A 19,934-nucleotide genomic window follows, 5' to 3' on the forward strand; every position below is an offset into this window, starting at 1 on the left:
ACACAGGAGTGAGTGATGCTAAAAATGGGCTTCTGCATGTGTGTGTAGAGATTCACTTAAACATCACAAGTGATTTATGCTCAATGATTTTGTTAAGAAACACCTGTGAAAAGATTAGTGACAAAGCTCATGTAATGTGACATTAAAGGCAATTTCCTGTTAAAATCCTGGACGTTTCTAAGTGACCCCAAAGATTTGAGCAGTAGTGTGTATTGTATGCATGTATGTGATGAGGATTTAGTTTCAAAAATCAGAATTTTTGAACTCTGTCTTTCAGGAAAACTTGAGTTGAAGTGTTTGAAGGCTGATAGCAAACTGTCCCTAACAAGTCCACTTTATTGCATGCTCATTTTCTGTGATTAGTGGTGCATAGGTGTTTAAGATGTGCATGTTGTTGATGCTTATTAATCTGTCATGCTTATTAGTGGCTCATGCTTGCTTAAAGCCTATGTCTGTACTTGACCACAGAGGCAGAGCATCATTCAATCCTGCCAGCTGCCTCTCTTGGCAGCATTTTGAGGATGACAGACTCCACTTTCTCTGCAGGAAGACAGCTCATAACTTTTTAACAGTCTCTCCCTGAACTGATGCTCCTGTATCATCTGCACTAATCAATAATCACAGTGCAATCTACACCACAGCTCAAAAGTTTGAAGTCAATTAGAAAGGTTCAGTTTTCTGAATGAAATTTGGCTTCATGTTAACACTAAACCAACCATTAATGTAAAGAAATATATAATTGCTTCATTGTGAGACTGATCCTAAATTCTGAATAACTTTGAATGGAATATCTACTAATATCCAGATTTTGAGAGCAGTTTCAATCAATCTCTCCTGTGTTCCAGTGGTACATTGTGGTACCTAATGCAAGTTTTTCCTGTTAAAGTCCAGCTTATCAGTCAGAAAACCTTTTTCCAAGCACATTAGCACAGACCAACACAACTGTAGTGACCAAACAAACAATACATGTACACATTAGTGTGTGGATCATTAATTAAACCCAGGATACTCAAGCTCCAGACCCCAAACTAAGCTTATACAATGCTGCTTTTGATCAGCACAGTCATATTCAGTTGTGGTAATGTACTTGCAGCTAACCAGGGCTCATCTACTTTGACCTGCACTGGTTCCAGGAGCCTGATTACCTATTGATTGATTTTCAGTGCTGTGGAGGCATGTGTCAAATTCACTGAGCCTGTGCTCCAAAGCTACAAAGAAACCAAATTTCTCAACAGTACCATTAGCACTAAAGGAGGCCGAGGGTTCCTAAACATTTGACACATCCAGCAGAAGAAAACAAGGAAGAAACCCTCCTCCAGTTTTATTAGTACACACCAAAACTATCGCGCTGATTAAGAAAACAATCAATTTTGACACACTAGTGTGTGGATCATCCCATTTCTAATGCGATTAAACAAGTTTGCACTTTTGTGTAAAGGGCGTGACACACCCAGTTGTAGAAAACATTCAGTTTTGATCACTTTGACACATTCCACAGTTTGATTTCTGACTATATGAATCCTTCAACAAGTTTTTGAATTCTTTCTTTCATCCAGTTTGAGTTCAATAAATCTACAAAGCTGATGCTCCAGACCTCAAACTAACCTAATGTAATGCTGCTTTTGACCCACAAAATACTTTGGAGCTCTGCTTGCTGGTAAGAAGATGTTTGTAATCATATATTATCCATCTGGCATGATCAATTTGCATTAAGTAGCAAAATGTGACACTAAAACACAGGAGTGAGTGATGCTAAAAATGGGCTTCTGCATGTGTGTGTAGAGATTCACTTAAACATCACAAGTGATTTATGCTCAATGATTTTGTTAAGAAACACCTGTGAAAAGATTAGTGACAAAGCTCATGTAATGTGACATTAAAGGCAATTTCCTGTTAAAATCCTGGACGTTTCTAAGAGACCCCAAAGATTTGAGCAGTAGTGTGTATTGTATGCATGTATGTGATGAGGATTTAGTTTCAAAGATCAGAATTTTTGAACTCTGTCTTTCAGGAAAACTTGAGTTGAAGTGTTTGAAGGCTGATAGCAAACTGTCCCTAACAAGTCCACTTTATTGCATGCTCATTTTCTGTGATTAGTGGTGCATAGGTGTTTAAGAAGTGCATGTTGTTGATGCTTATTAATCTGTCATGCTTATTAGTGGCTCATGCTTGCTTAAAGCCTATGTCTGTACTTGACCACAGAGGCAGAGCATCATTCAATCCTGCCAGCTGCCTCTCTTGGCAGCATTTTGAGGATGACAGACTCCACTTTCTCTGCAGGAAGACAGCTCATAACTTTTTAACAGTCTCTCCCTGAACTGATGCTCCTGTATCATCTGCACTAATCAATAATCACAGTGCAATCTACACCACAGCTCAAAAGTTTGAAGTCAATTAGAAAGGTTCAGTTTTCTGAATGAAATTTGGCTTCATGTTAACACTAAACCAACCATTAATGTAAAGAAATATATAATTGCTTCATTGTGAGACTGATCCTAAATTCTGAATAACTTTGAATGGAATATCTACTAATATCCAGATTTTGAGAGCAGTTTCAATCAATCTCTCCTGTGTTCCAGTGGTACATTGTGGTACCTAATGCAAGTTTTTCCTGTTAAAGTCCAGCTTATCAGTCAGAAAACCTTTTTCCAAACACATTAGCACAGACCAACACAACTGTAGTGATCAAACAAACAATACATGTACACATTAGTGTGTGGATCATTAATTAAACCCAGGATACTCAAGCTCCAGACCCCAAACTAAGCTTATACAATGCTGCTTTTGATCAGCACAGCTGGATTCAGTTGTGGTAATGTACTTGCAGCTAACCAGGGCTCACCTACTTTGACCTGCACTGGTTCCAGGAGCCTGATTACCTATTGATTGATTTTTCAGTGCTATGGAGGCATGTGTCAAATTCACTGAGCCTGTGCTCCAAAGCTACAAAGAAACCAAATTTCTCAACAGTACCATTAGCACTAAAGGAGGCCGAGGGTTCCTAAACATTTGACACATCCAGCAGAAGAAAACAAGGAAGAAACCCTCCTCCAGTTTTATTAGTACAGACCAAAACTATCGTGCTGATTAAGAAAACAATCAATTTTGACACACTAGTGTGTGGATCATCCCATTTCTAATGCGATTAAACAAGTTTGCACTTTTGTGTAAAGGGCGTGACACACCCAGTTGTAGAAAACATTCAGTTTTTATGACTTTGACACATTCCACAGTTTGATTTCTGACTATATGAATCCTTCAACAAGTTTTTGAATTCTTTCTTTCATCCAGTTTGAGTTCAATAAACCTACAAAGCTGATGCTCCAGACCTCAAACTAACCTAATGTAATGCTGCTTTTGACCCACAAAATACTTTGGAGCTCTGCTTGCTGGTAAGAAGATGTTTGTAATCATATATTATCCATCTGGCATGATCAATTTGCATTAAGTACCACAATGTGACACTAAAACACAGGAGTGAGTGATGCTACAAATGGGCTTCTGCATGTGTGTGTAGAGATTCACTTAAACATCACAAGTGATTTATGCTCAATGATTTTGTTAAGAAACACCTGTGAAAAGATTAGTGACAAAGCTCATGTAATGTGACATTAAAGCCAATTTCCTGTTAAAATCCTGGACGTTTCTAAGTGACCCAAAGATTTGAGCAGTAGTGTGTATTGTATGCATGTATGTGATGAGGATTTAGTTTCAAAGATCAGAATTTTTGAACTCTGTCTTTCAGGAAAACTTGAGTTGAAGTGTTTGAAGGCTGATAGCAAACTGTCCCTAACAAGTCCACTTTATTGCATGCTCATTTTCTGTGATTAGTGGTGCATAGGTGTTTAAGATGTGCATGTTGTTGATGCTTATTAATCTGTCATGCTTATTAGTGGCTCATGCTTGCTTAAAGCCTATGTCTGTACTTGACCACAGAGGCAGAGCATCATTCAATCCTGCCAGCTGCCTCTCTTGGCAGCATTTTGAGGATGACAGACTCCACTTTCTCTGCAGGAAGACAGCTCATAACTTTTTAACAGTCTCTCCCTGTACTGATGCTCCTGTATCATCTGCTCTAATCAATAATCACAGTGCAATCTACACCACAGCTCAAAAGTTTGAAGTCAATTAGAAAGGTTCAGTTTTCTGAATGAAATTTGTCTTTATGTTAACACTAAACCAACCATTAATGTAAAGAAATATATAATTGCTTCATTGTGAGACTGATCCTAAACTCTGAATAACTTTGATTGGAATATCTACTAATATCCAGATTTTGAGAGCAGTTTCAATCAATCCCTCCTGTGTTCCAGTGGTACATTGTGGTACCTAATGCAAGTTTTTCCTGTTAAAGTCCAGCTTATCAGTCAGAAAACCTTTTTCCAAACACATTAGCACAGACCAACACAACTGTAGTGATCAAACAAACAATACATGTACACATTAGTGTGTGGATCATTAATTAAACCCAGGATACTCAAGCTCCAGACCCCAAACTAAGCTTATACAATGCTGCTTTTGATCAGCACAGTCGTATTCAGTTGTGGTAATGTACTTGCAGCTAACCAGGGCTCACCTACTTTGACCTGCACTGGTTCCAGGAGCCTGATTACCTATTGATTGATTTTTCAGTGCTGTGGAGGCATGTGTCAAATTCACTGAGCCTGTGCTCCAAAGCTACAAAGAAACCAAATTTCTCAACAGTACCATTAGCACTAAAGGAGGCCGAGGGTTCCTAAACATTTGACACATCCAGCAGAAGAAAACAAGGAAGAAACCCTCCTCCAGTTTTATTAGTACAGACCAAAACTATCGTGCTGATTAAGAAAACAATCAATTTTGACACACTAGTGTGTGGATCATCCCATTTCTAATGCGATTAAACAAGTTTGCACTTTTGTGTAAAGGGCGTGACACACCCAGTTGTAGAAAACATTCAGTTTTGATCACTTTGACACATTCCACAGTTTGATTTCTGACTATATGAATCCTTCAACAAGTTTTTGACTTCTTTCTTTCATCCAGTTTGAGTTCAATAAACCTACAAAGCTGATGCTCCAGACCTCAAACTAACCTAATGTAATGCTGCTTTTGACCCACAAAATACTTTGGAGCTCTGCTTGTTAGTAAGAAGATGTTTGTAATCATATATTATCCATCTGGCATGATCAATTTGCATTAAGTACCACAATGTGACACTAAAACACAGGAGTGAGTGATGCTACAAATGGGCTTCTGCATGTGTGTGTAGAGATTAACTTAAACATCACAAGTGATTTATGCTCAATGATTTTGTTAAGAAACACCTGTGAAAAGATTAGTGACAAAGCTCATGTAATGTGACATTAAAGCCAATTTCCTGTTAAAATCCTGGACAATTCTAAGAGACCCCAAAGATTTGAGCAGTAGTGTGTATTGTATGCATGTATGTGATGAGGATTTAGTTTCAAAGATCAGAATTTTTGAACTCTGTCTTTCAGGAAAACTTGAGTTGAAGTGTTTGAAGGCTGATAGCAAACTGTCCCTAACAAGTCCACTTTATTGCATGCTCATTTTCTGTGATTAGTGGTGCATAGGTGTTTAAGATGTGCATGTTGTTGATGCTTATTAATCTGTCATGCTTATTAGTGGCTCATGCTTGCTTAAAGCCTATGTCTGTACTTGACCACAGAGGCAGAGCATCATTCAATCCTGCCAGCTGCCTCTCTTGGCAGCATTTTGAGGATGACAGACTCCACTTTCTCTGCAGGAAGACAGCTCATAACTTTTTAACAGTCTCTCCCTGTACTGATGCTCCTGTATCATCTGCTCTAATCAATAATCACAGTGCAATCTACACCACAGCTCAAAAGTTTGAAGTCAATTAGAAAGGTTCAGTTTTCTGAATGAAATTTGGCTTCATGTTAACAGTAAACCAACCATTAATGTAAAGAAATATATAATTGCTTCATTGTGAGACTGATCCCAAATTCTGAATAACTTTGAATGGAATATCTACTAATATCCAGATTTTGAGAGCAGTTTCAATCAATCTCTCCTGTGTTCCAGTGGTACATTGTGGTACCTAATGCAAGTTTTTCCTGTTAAAGTCCAGCTTATCAGTCAGAAAACCTTTTTCCAAACACATTAGCACAGACCAACACAACTGTAGTGATCAAAGAAACAATACATGTACACATTAGTGTGTGGATCATTAATTAAACCCAGGATACTCAAGCTCCAGACCCCAAACTAAGCTTATACAATGCTGCTTTTGATCAGCACAGTCGTATTCAGTTGTGGTAATGTACTTGCAGCTAACCAGGGCTCACCTACTTTGACCTGCACTGGTTCCAGGAGCCTGATTACCTATTGATTGATTTTCAGTGCTATGGAGGCATGTGTCAAATTCACTGAGCCTGTGCTCCAAAGCTACAAAGAAACCAAATTTCTCAACAGTACCATTAGCACTAAAGGAGGCCGAGGGTTCCTAAACATTTGACACATCCAGCAGAAGAAAACAAGGAAGAAACCCTCCTCCAGTTTTATTAGTACAGACCAAAACTATCGTGCTGATTAAGAAAACAATCAATTTTGACACACTAGTGTGTGGATCATCCCATTTCTAATGCGATTAAACAAGTTTGCACTTTTGTGTAAAGGGCGTGACACACCCAGTTGTAGAAAACATTCAGTTTTGATCACTTTGACACATTCCACAGTTTGATTTCTGACTATATGAATCCTTCAACAAGTTTTTGACTTCTTTCTTTCATCCAGTTTGAGTTCAATAAACCTACAAAGCTGATGCTCCAGACCTCAAACTAACCTAATGTAATGCTGCTTTTGACCCACAAAATACTTTGGAGCTCTGCTTGCTGGTAAGAAGATGTTTGTAATCATATATTATCCATCTGGCATGATCAATTTGCATTAAGTACCACAATGTGACACTAAAACACAGGAGTGAGTGATGCTAAAAATGGGCTTCTGCATGTGTGTGTAGAGATTCACTTAAACATCACAAGTGATTTATGCTCAATGATTTTGTTAAGAAACACCTGTGAAAAGATTAGTGACAAAGCTCATGTAATGTGACATTAAAGGCAATTTCCTGTTAAAATCCTGGACGTTTCTAAGAGACCCCAAAGATTTGAGCAGTAGTGTGTATTGTATGCATGTATGTGATGAGGATTTAGTTTCAAAGATCAGAATTTTTGAACTCTGTCTTTCAGGAAAACTTGAGTTGAAGTGTTTGAAGGCTGATAGCAAACTGTCCCTAACAAGTCCACTTTATTGCATGCTCATTTTCTGTGATTAGTGGTGCATAGGTGTTTAAGATGTGCACGTTGTTGATGCTTATTAATCTGTCATGCTTATTAGTGGCTCATGCTGCTTAAAGCCTATGTCTGACTTGACCACAGAGGCAGAGCATCATTCCAATCCTGCCAGCTGCTCTCTTGCAGCCATTTTGAGGGATGACAGACTCCACGTTCTCTGCAGGGAAGACAGCTATCAACTATTTTACAGTCCTTTCCCTGAACTGATGCTCCTGTATCATCTGCACTAAATCAATATCACAGTGCAATCCTACACCACAGCTCAAAAGTTTGAAGTGTCAATTAGAAGTTCAGTTTTCTGATGAACTTTGGCTTCATGTTAACAGTTAAACAACCATTAATGTAAAGAAATTATATAATGATTATTGGAAGAATGATCCTAAAACTTGAATAACTGACTGAATATCTATCCTACTAATTCCAGATTTTGAGGCAGTTTCAATCAATCTCTCCTGTGTTCGTGGTAAATTGTGGTACCTAATGCAATTTAATTTTGAACAACACTAGTGTGTGGATCATCCCATTTCTAATTCGATTAACAAGTTGGCAACTTTTGTGTAAAGGGCGGTGACACAACCAGTTGTAGAAAACATTCAGTTTTTATCACTTTGACACATTCCACAGTTTGATTTCTGACTATATGAATCCTTCAACAAGTTTTGACTTCTTTCTTTCATCCAGTTGAGTTCAATAAACCTACAAAGCTGATGCTCCAGACCTCAAACTAACCTAATGTAATGCTGCTTTTGACCCACAAAATACTTTGGAGCTCTGCTTGTTGGTAAGAAGATGTTTGTAATCATATATTATCCATCTGCATGATCAATTTGCATTAAGTACCACAATGTGACACTAAAACACGGAGTGAGTGATGCTAAAAATGGGCTTCTGCATGTGTGGGTAGAGATTCACTTAAACATCACAAGTGATTTATGCTCAATGATTTTGTTAAGAAACACCTGTGAAAAGATTAGTGACAAAGCTCATGTAATGTGACATTAAAGGCCAATTTCCTGTTAAAATCCTGGACGTTTCTAAGTGACCCCAAAGATTTGAGCAGTAGTGTGTATTGTATGCATGTATGTGATGAGGATTTTGTTTCAAAGATCAGAATTTTTGAACTCTGTCTTTCAGGAAAACTTGAGTTGAAGTGTTTGAAGGCTGATAGCAAACTGTCCCTAACAAGTCCACTTTATTGCATGCTCATTTTCTGTGATTAGTGGTGCATAGGTGTTTAAGATGTGCATGTTGTTGATGCTTATTAATCTGTCATGCTTATTAGTGGCTCATGCTTGCTTAAAGCCTATGTCTGTACTTGACCACAGAGGCAGAGCATCATTCAATCCTGCCAGCTGCCTCTCTTGGCAGCATTTTGAGGATGACAGACTCCACTTTCTCTGCAGGAAGACAGCTCATAACTTTTTAACAGTCTCTCCCTGTACTGATGCTCCTGTATCATCTGCTCTAATCAATAATCACAGTGCAATCTACACCACAGCTCAAAAGTTTGAAGTCAATTAGAAAGGTTCAGTTTTCTGAATGAAATTTGGCTTCATGTTAACACTAAACCAACCATTAATGTAAAGAAATATATAATTGCTTCATTGTGAGACTGATCCTAAACTCTGAATAACTTTGAATGGAATATCTACTAATATCCAGATTTTGAGAGCAGTTTCAATCAATCTCTCCTGTGTTCCAGTGGTACATTGTGGTACCTAATGCAAGTTTTTCCTGTTAAAGTCCAGCTTATCAGTCAGAAAACCTTTTTCCAAACACATTAGCACAGACCAACACAACTGTAGTGATCAAACAAACAATACATGTACACATTAGTGTGTGGATCATTAATTAAACCCAGGATACTCAAGCTCCAGACCCCAAACTAAGCTTATACAATGCTGCTTTTGATCAGCACAGTCGTATTCAGTTGTGGTAATGTACTTGCAGCTAACCAGGGCTCACCTACTTTGACCTGCACTGGTTCCAGGAGGCTGATTAACTATTGATTGATTTTCAGTGCTGTGGAGGCATGTGTCAAATTCACTGAGCCTGTGCTCCAAAGCTACAAAGAAACCAAATTTCTCAACAGTACCATTAGCACTAAAGGAGGCCGAGGGTTCCTAAACATTTGACACATCCAGCAGAAGAAAACAAGGAAGAAACCCTCCTCCAGTTTTATTAGTACACACCAAAACTATCGTGCTGATTAAGAAAACAATCAATTTTGACACACTAGTGTGTGGATCATCCCATTTCTAATGCGATTAAACAAGTTTGCACTTTTGTGTAAAGGGCGTGACACACCCAGTTGTAGAAAACATTCAGTTTTTATCACTTTGACACATTCCACAGTTTGATTTCTGACTATATGAATCCTTCAACAAGTTTTTGAATTCTTTCTTTCATCCAGTTTGAGTTCAATAAACCTACAAAGCTGATGCTCCAGACCTCAAACTAACCTAATGTAATGCTGCTTTTGACCCACAAAATACTTTGGAGCTCTGCTTGTTGGTAAGAAGATGTTTGTAATCATATATTATCCATCTGGCATGATCAATTTGCATTAAGTACCACAATGTGACACTAAAACACAGGAGTGAGTGATGCTAAAAATGGGCTTCTGCATGTGTGTGTAGAGATTCACTTAAACATCACAAGTGATTTATGCTCAATGATTTTGTTAAGAAACACCTGTGAAAAGATTAGTGACAAAGCTCATGTAATGTGACATTAAAGGCAATTTCCTGTTAAAATCCTGGACGTTTCTAAGTGACCCAAAGATTTGAGCAGTAGTGTGTATTGTATGCATGTATGTGATGAGGATTTTGTTTCAAAGATCAGAATTTTTGAACTCTGTCTTTCAGGAAAACTTGAGTTGAAGTGTTTGAAGGCTGATAGCAAACTGTCCCTAACAAGTCCACTTTATTGCATGCTCATTTTCTGTGACTAGTGGTGCATAGGTGTTTAAGATGTGCATGTTGTTGATGCTTATTAATCTGTCATGCTTATTAGTGGCTCATGCTTGCTTAAAGCCTATGTCTGTACTTGACCACAGAGGCAGAGCATCATTCAATCCTGCCAGCTGCCTCTCTTGGCAGCATTTTGAGGATGACAGACTCCACTTTCTCTGCAGGAAGACAGCTCATAACTTTTTAACAGTCTCTCCCTGTACTGATGCTCCTGTATCATCTGCTCTAATCAATAATCACAGTGCAATCTACACCACAGCTCAAAAGTTTGAAGTCAATTAGAAAGGTTCAGTTTTCTGAATGAAATTTGGCTTCATGTTAACAGTAAACCAACCATTAATGTAAAGAAATATATAATTGCTTCATTGTGAGACTGATCCTAAACTCTGAATAACTTTGAATGGAATATCTACTAATATCCAGATTTTGAGAGCAGTTTCAATCAATCTCTCCTGTGTTCCAGTGGTACATTGTGGTACCTAATGCAAGTTTTTCCTGTTAAAGTCCAGCTTATCAGTCAGAAAACCTTTTTCCAAACACATTAGCACAGACCAACACAACTGTAGTGATCAAACAAACAATACATGTACACATTAGTGTGTGGATCATTAATTAAACCCAGGATACTCAAGCTCCAGACCCCAAACTAAGCTTATACAATGCTGCTTTTGATCAGCACAGTCGTATTCAGTTGTGGTAATGTACTTGCAGCTAACCAGGGCTCACCTACTTTGACCTGCACTGGTTCCAGGAGCCTGATTACCTATTGATTGATTTTCAGTGCTGTGGAGGCATGTGTCAAATTCACTGAGCCTGTGCTCCAAAGCTACAAAGAAACCAAATTTCTCAACAGTACCATTAGCACTAAAGGAGGCCGAGGGTTCCTAAACATTTGACACATCCAGCAGAAGAAAACAAGGAAGAAACCCTCCTCCAGTTTTATTAGTACACACCAAAACTATCGTGCTGATTAAGAAAACAATCAATTTTGACACACTAGTGTGTGGATCATCCCATTTCTAATGCGATTAAACAAGTTTGCACTTTTGTGTAAAGGGCGTGACACACCCAGTTGTAGAAAACATTCAGTTTTTATCACTTTGACACATTCCACAGTTTGATTTCTGACTATATGAATCCCTCAACAAGTTTTTGAATTCTTTCTTTCATCCAGTTTGAGTTCAATAAACCTACAAAGCTGATGCTCCAGACCTCAAACTAACCTAATGTAATGCTGCTTTTGACCCACAAAATACTTTGGAGCTCTGCTTGCTGGTAAGAAGATGTTTGTAATCATATATTATCCATCTGGCATGATCAATTTGCATTAAGTACCACAATGTGACACTAAAACACAGGAGTGAGTGATGCTAAAAATGGGCTTCTGCATGTGTGTGTAGAGATTCACTTAAACATCACAAGTGATTTATGCTCAATGATTTTGTTAAGAAACACCTGTGAAAAGATTAGTGACAAAGCTCATGTAATGTGACATTAAAGGCAATTTCCTGTTAAAATCCTGGACGTTTCTAAGTGACCCCAAAGATTTGAGCAGTAGTGTGTATTGTATGCATGTATGTGATGAGGATTTTGTTTCAAAGATGAGAATTTTTGAACTCTGTCTTTCAGGAAAACTTGAGTTGAAGTGTTTGAAGGCTGATAGCAAACTGTCCCTAACAAGTCCACTTTATTGCATGCTCATTTTCTGTGATTAGTGGTGCATAGGTGTTTAAGATGTGCATGTTGTTGATGCTTATTAATCTGTCATGCTTATTAGTGGCTCATGCTTGCTTAAAGCCTATGTCTGTACTTGACCACAGAGGCAGAGCATCATTCAATCCTGCCAGCTGCCTCTCTTGGCAGCATTTTGAGGATGACAGACTCCACTTTCTCTGCAGGAAGACAGCTCATAACTTTTTAACAGTCTCTCCCTGTACTGATGCTCCTGTATCATCTGCTCTAATCAATAATCACAGTGCAATCTACACCACAGCTCAAAAGTTTGAAGTCAATTAGAAAGGTTCAGTTTTCTGAATGAAATTTGGCTTCATGTTAACACTAAACCAACCATTAATGTAAAGAAATGTATAATTGCTTCATTGTGAGACTGATCCTAAACTCTGAATAACTTTGAATGGAATATCTACTAATATCCAGATTTTGAGAGCAGTTTCAATCAATCTCTCCTGTGTTCCAGTGGTACATTGTGGTACCTAATGCAAGTTTTTCCTGTTAAAGTCCAGCTTATCAGTCAGAAAACCTTTTTCCAAACACATTAGCACAGACCAACACAACTGTAGTGATCAAACAAACAATACATGTACACATTAGTGTGTGGATCATTAATTAAACCCAGGATACTCAAGCTCCAGACCCCAAACTAAGCTTATACAATGCTGCTTTTGATCAGCACAGTCGTATTCAGTTGTGGTAATGTACTTGCAGCTAACCAGGGCTCACCTACTTTGACCTGCACTGGTTCCAGGAGCCTGATTACCTATTGATTGATTTTCAGTGCTGTGGAGGCATGTGTCAAATTCACTGAGCCTGTGCTCCAAAGCTACAAAGAAACCAAATTTCTCAACAGTACCATTAGCACTAAAGGAGGCCGAGGGTTCCTAAACATTTGACACATCCAGCAGAAGAAAACAAGGAAGAAACCCTCCTCCAGTTTTATTAGTACCCACCAAAACTATCGTGCTGATTAAGAAAACAATCAATTTTGACCCACTAGTGTGTGGATCATCCCATTTCTAATGCGATTAAACAAGTTTGCACTTTTGTGTAAAGGGCGTGACACACCCAGTTGTAGAAAACATTCAGTTTTTATCACTTTGACACATTCCACAGTTTGATTTCTGACTATATGAATCCTTCAACAAGTTTTTGAATTCTTTCTTTCATCCAGTTTGAGTTCAATAAACCTACAAAGCTGATGCTCCAGACCTCAAACTAACCTAATGTAATGCTGCTTTTGACCCACAAAATACTTTGGAGCTCTGCTTGCTGGTAAGAAGATGTTTGTAATCATATATTATCCATCTGGCATGATCAATTTGCATTAAGTACCACAATGTGACACTAAAGCACAGGAGTGAGTGATGCTACAAATGGGCTTCTGCATGTGTGTGTAGAGATTCACTTAAACATCACAAGTGATTTATGCTCAATGATTTTGTTAAGAAACACCTGTGAAAAGATTAGTGACAAAGCTCATGTAATGTGACATTAAAGCCAATTTCCTGTTAAAATCCTGGACGTTTCTAAGTGACCCCAAAGATTTGAGCAGTAGTGTGTATTGTATGCATGTATGTGATGAGGATTTAGTTTCAAAGATGAGAATTTTTGAACTCTGTCTTTCAGGAAAACTTGAGTTGAAGTGTTTGAAGGCTGATAGCAAACTGTCCCTAACAAGTCCACTTTATTGCATGCTCATTTTCTGTGATTAGTGGTGCATAGGTGTTTAAGATGTGCATGTTGTTGATGCTTATTAATCTGTCATGCTTATTAGTGGCTCATGCTTGCTTAAAGCCTATGTCTGTACTTGACCACAGAGGCAGAGCATCATTCAATCCTGCCAGCTGCCTCTCTTGGCAGCATTTTGAGGATGACAGACTCCACTTTCTCTGCAGGAAGACAGCTCATAACTTTTTAACAGTCTCTCCCTGTACTGATGCTCCTGTATCATCTGCTCTAATCAATAATCACAGTGCAATCTACACCACAGCTCAAAAGTTTGAAGTCAATTAGAAAGGTTCAGTTTTCTGAATGAAATTTGGCTTCATGTTAACACTAAACCAACCATTAATGTAAAGAAATATATAATTGCTTCATTGTGAGACTGATCCTAAACTCTGAATAACTTTGAATGGAATATCTACTAATATCCAGATTTTGAGAGCAGTTTCAATCAATCTCTCCTGTGTTCCAGTGGTACATTGTGGTACCTAATGCAAGTTTTTCCTGTTAAAGTCCAGCTTATCAGTCAGAAAACCTTTTTCCAAACACATTAGCACAGACCAACACAACTGTAGTGATCAAACAAACAATACATGTACACATTAGTGTGAGGATCATTAATTAAACCCAGGATACTCAAGCTCCAGACCCCAAACTAAGCTTATACAATGCTGCTTTTGATCAGCACAGTCGTATTCAGTTGTGGTAATGTACTTGCAGCTAACCAGGGCTCACCTACTTTGACCTGCACTGGTTCCAGGAGCCTGATTACCTATTGATTGATTTTCAGTGCTGTGGAGGCATGTGTCAAATTCACTGAGCCTGTGCTCCAAAGCTACAAAGAAACCAAATTTCTCAACAGTACCATTAGCACTAAAGGAGGCCGAGGGTTCCTAAACATTTGACACATCCAGCAGAAGAAAACAAGGAAGAAACCCTCCTCCAGTTTTATTAGTACACACCAAAACTATCGTGCTGATTAAGAAAACAATCAATTTTGACACACTAGTGTGTGGATCATCCCATTTCTAATGCGATTAAACAAGTTTGCACTTTTGTGTAAAGGGCGTGACACACCCAGTTGTAGAAAACATTCAGTTTTTATGACTTTGACACATTCCACAGTTTGATTTCTGACTATATGAATCCTTCAACAAGTTTTTGAATTCTTTCTTTCATCCAGTTTGAGTTCAATAAACCTACAAAGCTGATGCTCCAGACCTCAAACTAACCTAATGTAATGCTGCTTTTGACCCACAAAATACTTTGGAGCTCTGCTTGTTGGTAAGAAGATGTTTGTAATCATATATTATCCATCTGGCATGATCAATTTGCATTAAGTACCACAATGTGACACTAAAACACAGGAGTGAGTGATGCTAAAAATGGGCTTCTGCATGTGTGTGTAGAGATTCACTTAAACATCACAAGTGATTTATGCTCAATGATTTTGTTAAGAAACACCTGTGAAAAGATTAGTGACAAAGCTCATGTAATGTGACATTAAAGGCAATTTCCTGTTAAAATCCTGGACGTTTCTAAGTGACCCCAAAGATTTGAGCAGTAGTGTGTATTGTATGCATGTATGTGATGAGGATTTAGTTTCAAAGATCAGAATTTTTGAACTCTGTCTTTCAGGAAAACTTGAGTTGAAGTGTTTGAAGGCTGATAGCAAACTGTCCCTAACAAGTCCACTTTATTGCATGCTCATTTTCTGTGATTAGTGGTGCATAGGTGTTTAAGATGTGCATGTTGTTGATGCTTATTAATCTGTCATGCTTATTAGTGGCTCATGCTTGCTTAAAGCCTATGTCTGTACTTGACCACAGAGGCAGAGCATCATTCAATCCTGCCAGCTGCCTCTCTTGGCAGCATTTTGAGGATGACAGACTCCACTTTCTCTGCAGGAAGACAGCTCATAACTTTTTAACAGTCTCTCCCTGTACTGATGCTCCTGTATCATCTGCTCTAATCAATAATCACAGTGCAATCTACACCACAGCTCAAAAGTTTGAAGTCAATTAGAAAGGTTCAGTTTTCTGAATGAAATTTGGCTTCATGTTAACACTAAACCAACCATTAATGTAAAGAAATATATAATTGCTTCATTGTGAGACTGATCCTAAATTCTGAATAACTTTGAATGGAATATCTACTAATATCCAGATTTTGAGAGCAGTTTCAATCAATCTCTCCTGTGTTCCAGTGGTGCATTGTGGTACCTAATGCAAGTTTTTCCTGTTAAAGTCCAGCTTATCAGTCAGAAAACCTTTTTCCAAACACATTAGCACAGACCAACACAACTGTAGTGAGCAAACAAACAATACATGTACACATTAGTGTGTGGATCATTAATTAAACCCAGGATACTCAAGCTCCAGACCCCAAACTAAGCTTATACAATGCTGCTTTTGATCAGCACAGTCGTATTCAGTTGTGGTAATGTACTTGCAGCTAACCAGGGCTCACCTACTTTGACCTGCACTGGTTCCAGGAGGCTGATTACCTATTGATTGATTTTCAGTGCTGTGGAGGCATGTGTCAAATTCACTGAGCCTGTGCTCCAAAGCTACAAAGAAACCAAATTTCTCAACAGTACCATTAGCACTAAAGGAGGCCGAGGGTTCCTAAACATTTGACACATCCAGCAGAAGAAAACAAGTAAGAAACCCTCCTCCAGTTTTATTAGTACACACCAAAACTATCGTGCTGATTAAGAAAACAATCAATTTTGACACACTAGTGTGTGGATCATCCCATTTCTAATGCGATTAAACAAGTTTGCACTTTTGTGTAAAGGGCGTGACACACCCAGTTGTAGAAAACATTCAGTTTTTATCACTTTGACACATTCCACAGTTTGATTTCTGACTATATGAATCCTTCAACAAGTTTTTGAATTCTTTCTTTCATCCAGTTTGAGTTCAATAAACCTACAAAGCTGATGCTCCAGACCTCAAACTAACCTAATGTAATGCTGCTTTTGACCCACAAAATACTTTGGAGCTCTGCTTGTTGGTAAGAAGATGTTTGTAATCATATATTATCCATCTGGCATGATCAATTTGCATTAAGTACCACAATGTGACACTAAAACACAGGAGTGAGTGATGCTAAAAATGGGCTTCTGCATGTGTGTGTAGAGATTCACTTAAACATCACAAGTGATTTATGCTCAATGATTTTGTTAAGAAACACCTGTGAAAAGATTAGTGACAAAGCTCATGTAATGTGACATTAAAGCCAATTTCCTGTTAAAATCCTGGACGTTTCTAAGTGACCCCAAAGATTTGAGCAGTAGTGTGTATTGTATGCATGTATGTGATGAGGATTTAGTTTCAAAGATCAGAATTTTTGAACTCTGTCTTTCAGGAAAACTTGAGTTGAAGTGTTTGAAGGCTGATAGCAAACTGTCCCTAACAAGTCCACTTTATTGCATGCTCATTTTCTGTGATTAGTGGTGCATAGGTGTTTAAGATGTGCATGTTGTTGATGCTTATTAATCTGTCATGCTTATTAGTGGCTCATGCTTGCTTAAAGCCTATGTCTGTACTTGACCACAGAGGCAGAGCATCATTCAATCCTGCCAGCTGCCTCTCTTGGCAGCATTTTGAGGATGACAGACTCCACTTTCTCTGCAGGAAGACAGCTCATAACTTTTTAACAGTCTCTCCCTGTACTGATGCTCCTGTATCATCTGCTCTAATCAATAATCACAGTGCAATCTACACCACAGCTCAAAAGTTTGAAGTCAATTAGAAAGGTTCATTTTTCTGAATGAAATTTGGCTTCATGTTAACACTAAACCAACCATTAATGTAAAGAAATATATAATTGCTTCATTGTGAGACTGATCCCAAATTCTGAATAACTTTGAATGGAATATCTACTAATATCCAGATTTTGAGAGCAGTTTCAATCAATCTCTCCTGTGTTCCAGTGGTACATTGTGGTACCTAATGCAAGTTTTTCCTGTTAAAGTCCAGCTTATCAGTCAGAAAACCTTTTTCCAAACACATTAGCACAGACCAACACAACTGTAGTGATCAAACAAACAATACATGTACACATTAGTGTGTGGATCATTAATTAAACCCAGGATACTCAAGCTCCAGACCCCAAACTAAGCTTATACAATGCTGCTTTTGATCAGCACAGTCGTATTCAGTTGTGGTAATGTACTTGCAGCTAACCAGGGCTCACCTACTTTGACCTGCACTGGTTCCAGGAGCCTGATTACCTATTGATTGATTTTCAGTGCTGTGGAGGCATGTGTCAAATTCACTGAGCCTGTGCTCCAAAGCTACAAAGAAACCAAATTTCTCAACAGTACCATTAGCACTAAAGGAGGCCGAGGGTTCCTAAACATTTGACACATCCAGCAGAAGAAAACAAGGAAGAAACCCTCCTCCAGTTTTATTAGTACACACCAAAACTATCGTGCTGATTAAGAAAACAATCAATTTTGACACACTAGTGTGTGGATCATCCCATTTCTAATGCGATTAAACAAGTTTGCACTTTTGTGTAAAGGGCGTGACACACCCAGTTGTAGAAAACATTCAGTTTTTATCACTTTGACACATTCCACAGTTTGATTTCTGACTATATGAATCCTTCAACAAGTTTTTGAATTCTTTCTTTCATCCAGTTTGAGTTCAATAAACCTACAAAGCTGATGCTCCAGACCTCAAACTAACCTAATGTAATGCTGCTTTTGACCCACAAAATACTTTGGAGCTCTGCTTGTTGGTAAGAAGATGTTTGTAATCATATATTATCCATCTGGCATGATCAGTTTGCATTAAGTACCACAATGTGACACTAAAACACAGGAGTGAGTGATGCTAAAAATGGGCTTCTGCATGTGTGTGTAGAGATTCACTTAAACATCACAAGTGATTTATGCTCAATGATTTTGTTAAGAAACACCTGTGAAAAGATTAGTGACAAAGCTCATGTAATGTGACATTAAAGGCAATTTCCTGTTAAAATCCTGGACGTTTCTAAGTGACCCCAAAGATTTGAGCAGTAGTGTGTATTGTATGCATGTATGTGATGAGGATTTTGTTTCAAAGATCAGAATTTTTGAACTCTGTCTTTCAGGAAAACTTGAGTTGAAGTGTTTGAAGGCTGATAGCAAACTGTCCCTAACAAGTCCACTTTATTGCATGCTCATTTTCTGTGATTAGTGGTGCATAGGTGTTTAAGAAGTGCATGTTGTTGATGCTTATTAATCTGTCATGCTTATTAGTGGCTCATGCTTGCTTAAAGCCTATGTCTGTACTTGACCACAGAGGCAGAGCATCATTCAATCCTGCCAGCTGCCTCTCTTGGCAGCATTTTGAGGATGACAGACTCCACTTTCTCTGCAGGAAGACAGCTCATAACTTTTTAACAGTCTCTCCCTGAACTGATGCTCCTGTATCATCTGCTCTAATCAATAATCACAGTGCAATCTACACCACAGCTCAAAAGTTTGAAGTCAATTAGAAAGGTTCAGTTTTCTGAATGAAATTTGGCTTCATGTTAACACTAAACCAACCATTAATGTAAAGAAATATATAATTGCTTCATTGTGAGACTGATCCTAAACTCTGAATAACTTTGAATGGAATATCTACTAATATCCAGATTTTGAGAGCAGTTTCAATCAATCTCTCCTGTGTTCCAGTGGTACATTGTGGTACCTAATGCAAGTTTTTCCTGTTAAAGTCCAGCTTATCAGTCAGAAAACCTTTTTCCAAACACATTAGCACAGACCAACACAACTGTAGTGAGCAAACAAACAATACATGTACACATTAGTGTGTGGATCATTAATTAAACCCAGGATACTCAAGCTCCAGACCCCAAACTAAGCTTATACAATGCTGCTTTTGATCAGCACAGTCGTATTCAGTTGTGGTAATGTACTTGCAGCTAACCAGGGCTCACCTACTTTGACCTGCACTGGTTCCAGGAGCCTGATTACCTATTGATTGATTTTCAGTGCTGTGGAGGCATGTGTCAAATTCACTGAGCCTGTGCTCCAAAGCTACAAAGAAACCAAATTTCTCAACAGTACCATTAGCACTAAAGGAGGCCGAGGGTTCCTAAACATTTGACACATCCAGCAGAAGAAAACAAGGAAGAAACCCTCCTCCAGTTTTATTAGTACACACCAAAACTATCGTGCTGATTA

This window comes from Archocentrus centrarchus, chromosome 6 (assembly GCF_007364275.1).
Source record: "Archocentrus centrarchus isolate MPI-CPG fArcCen1 chromosome 6, fArcCen1, whole genome shotgun sequence".
Classification (NCBI taxonomy): domain Eukaryota; kingdom Metazoa; phylum Chordata; class Actinopteri; order Cichliformes; family Cichlidae; genus Archocentrus; species Archocentrus centrarchus.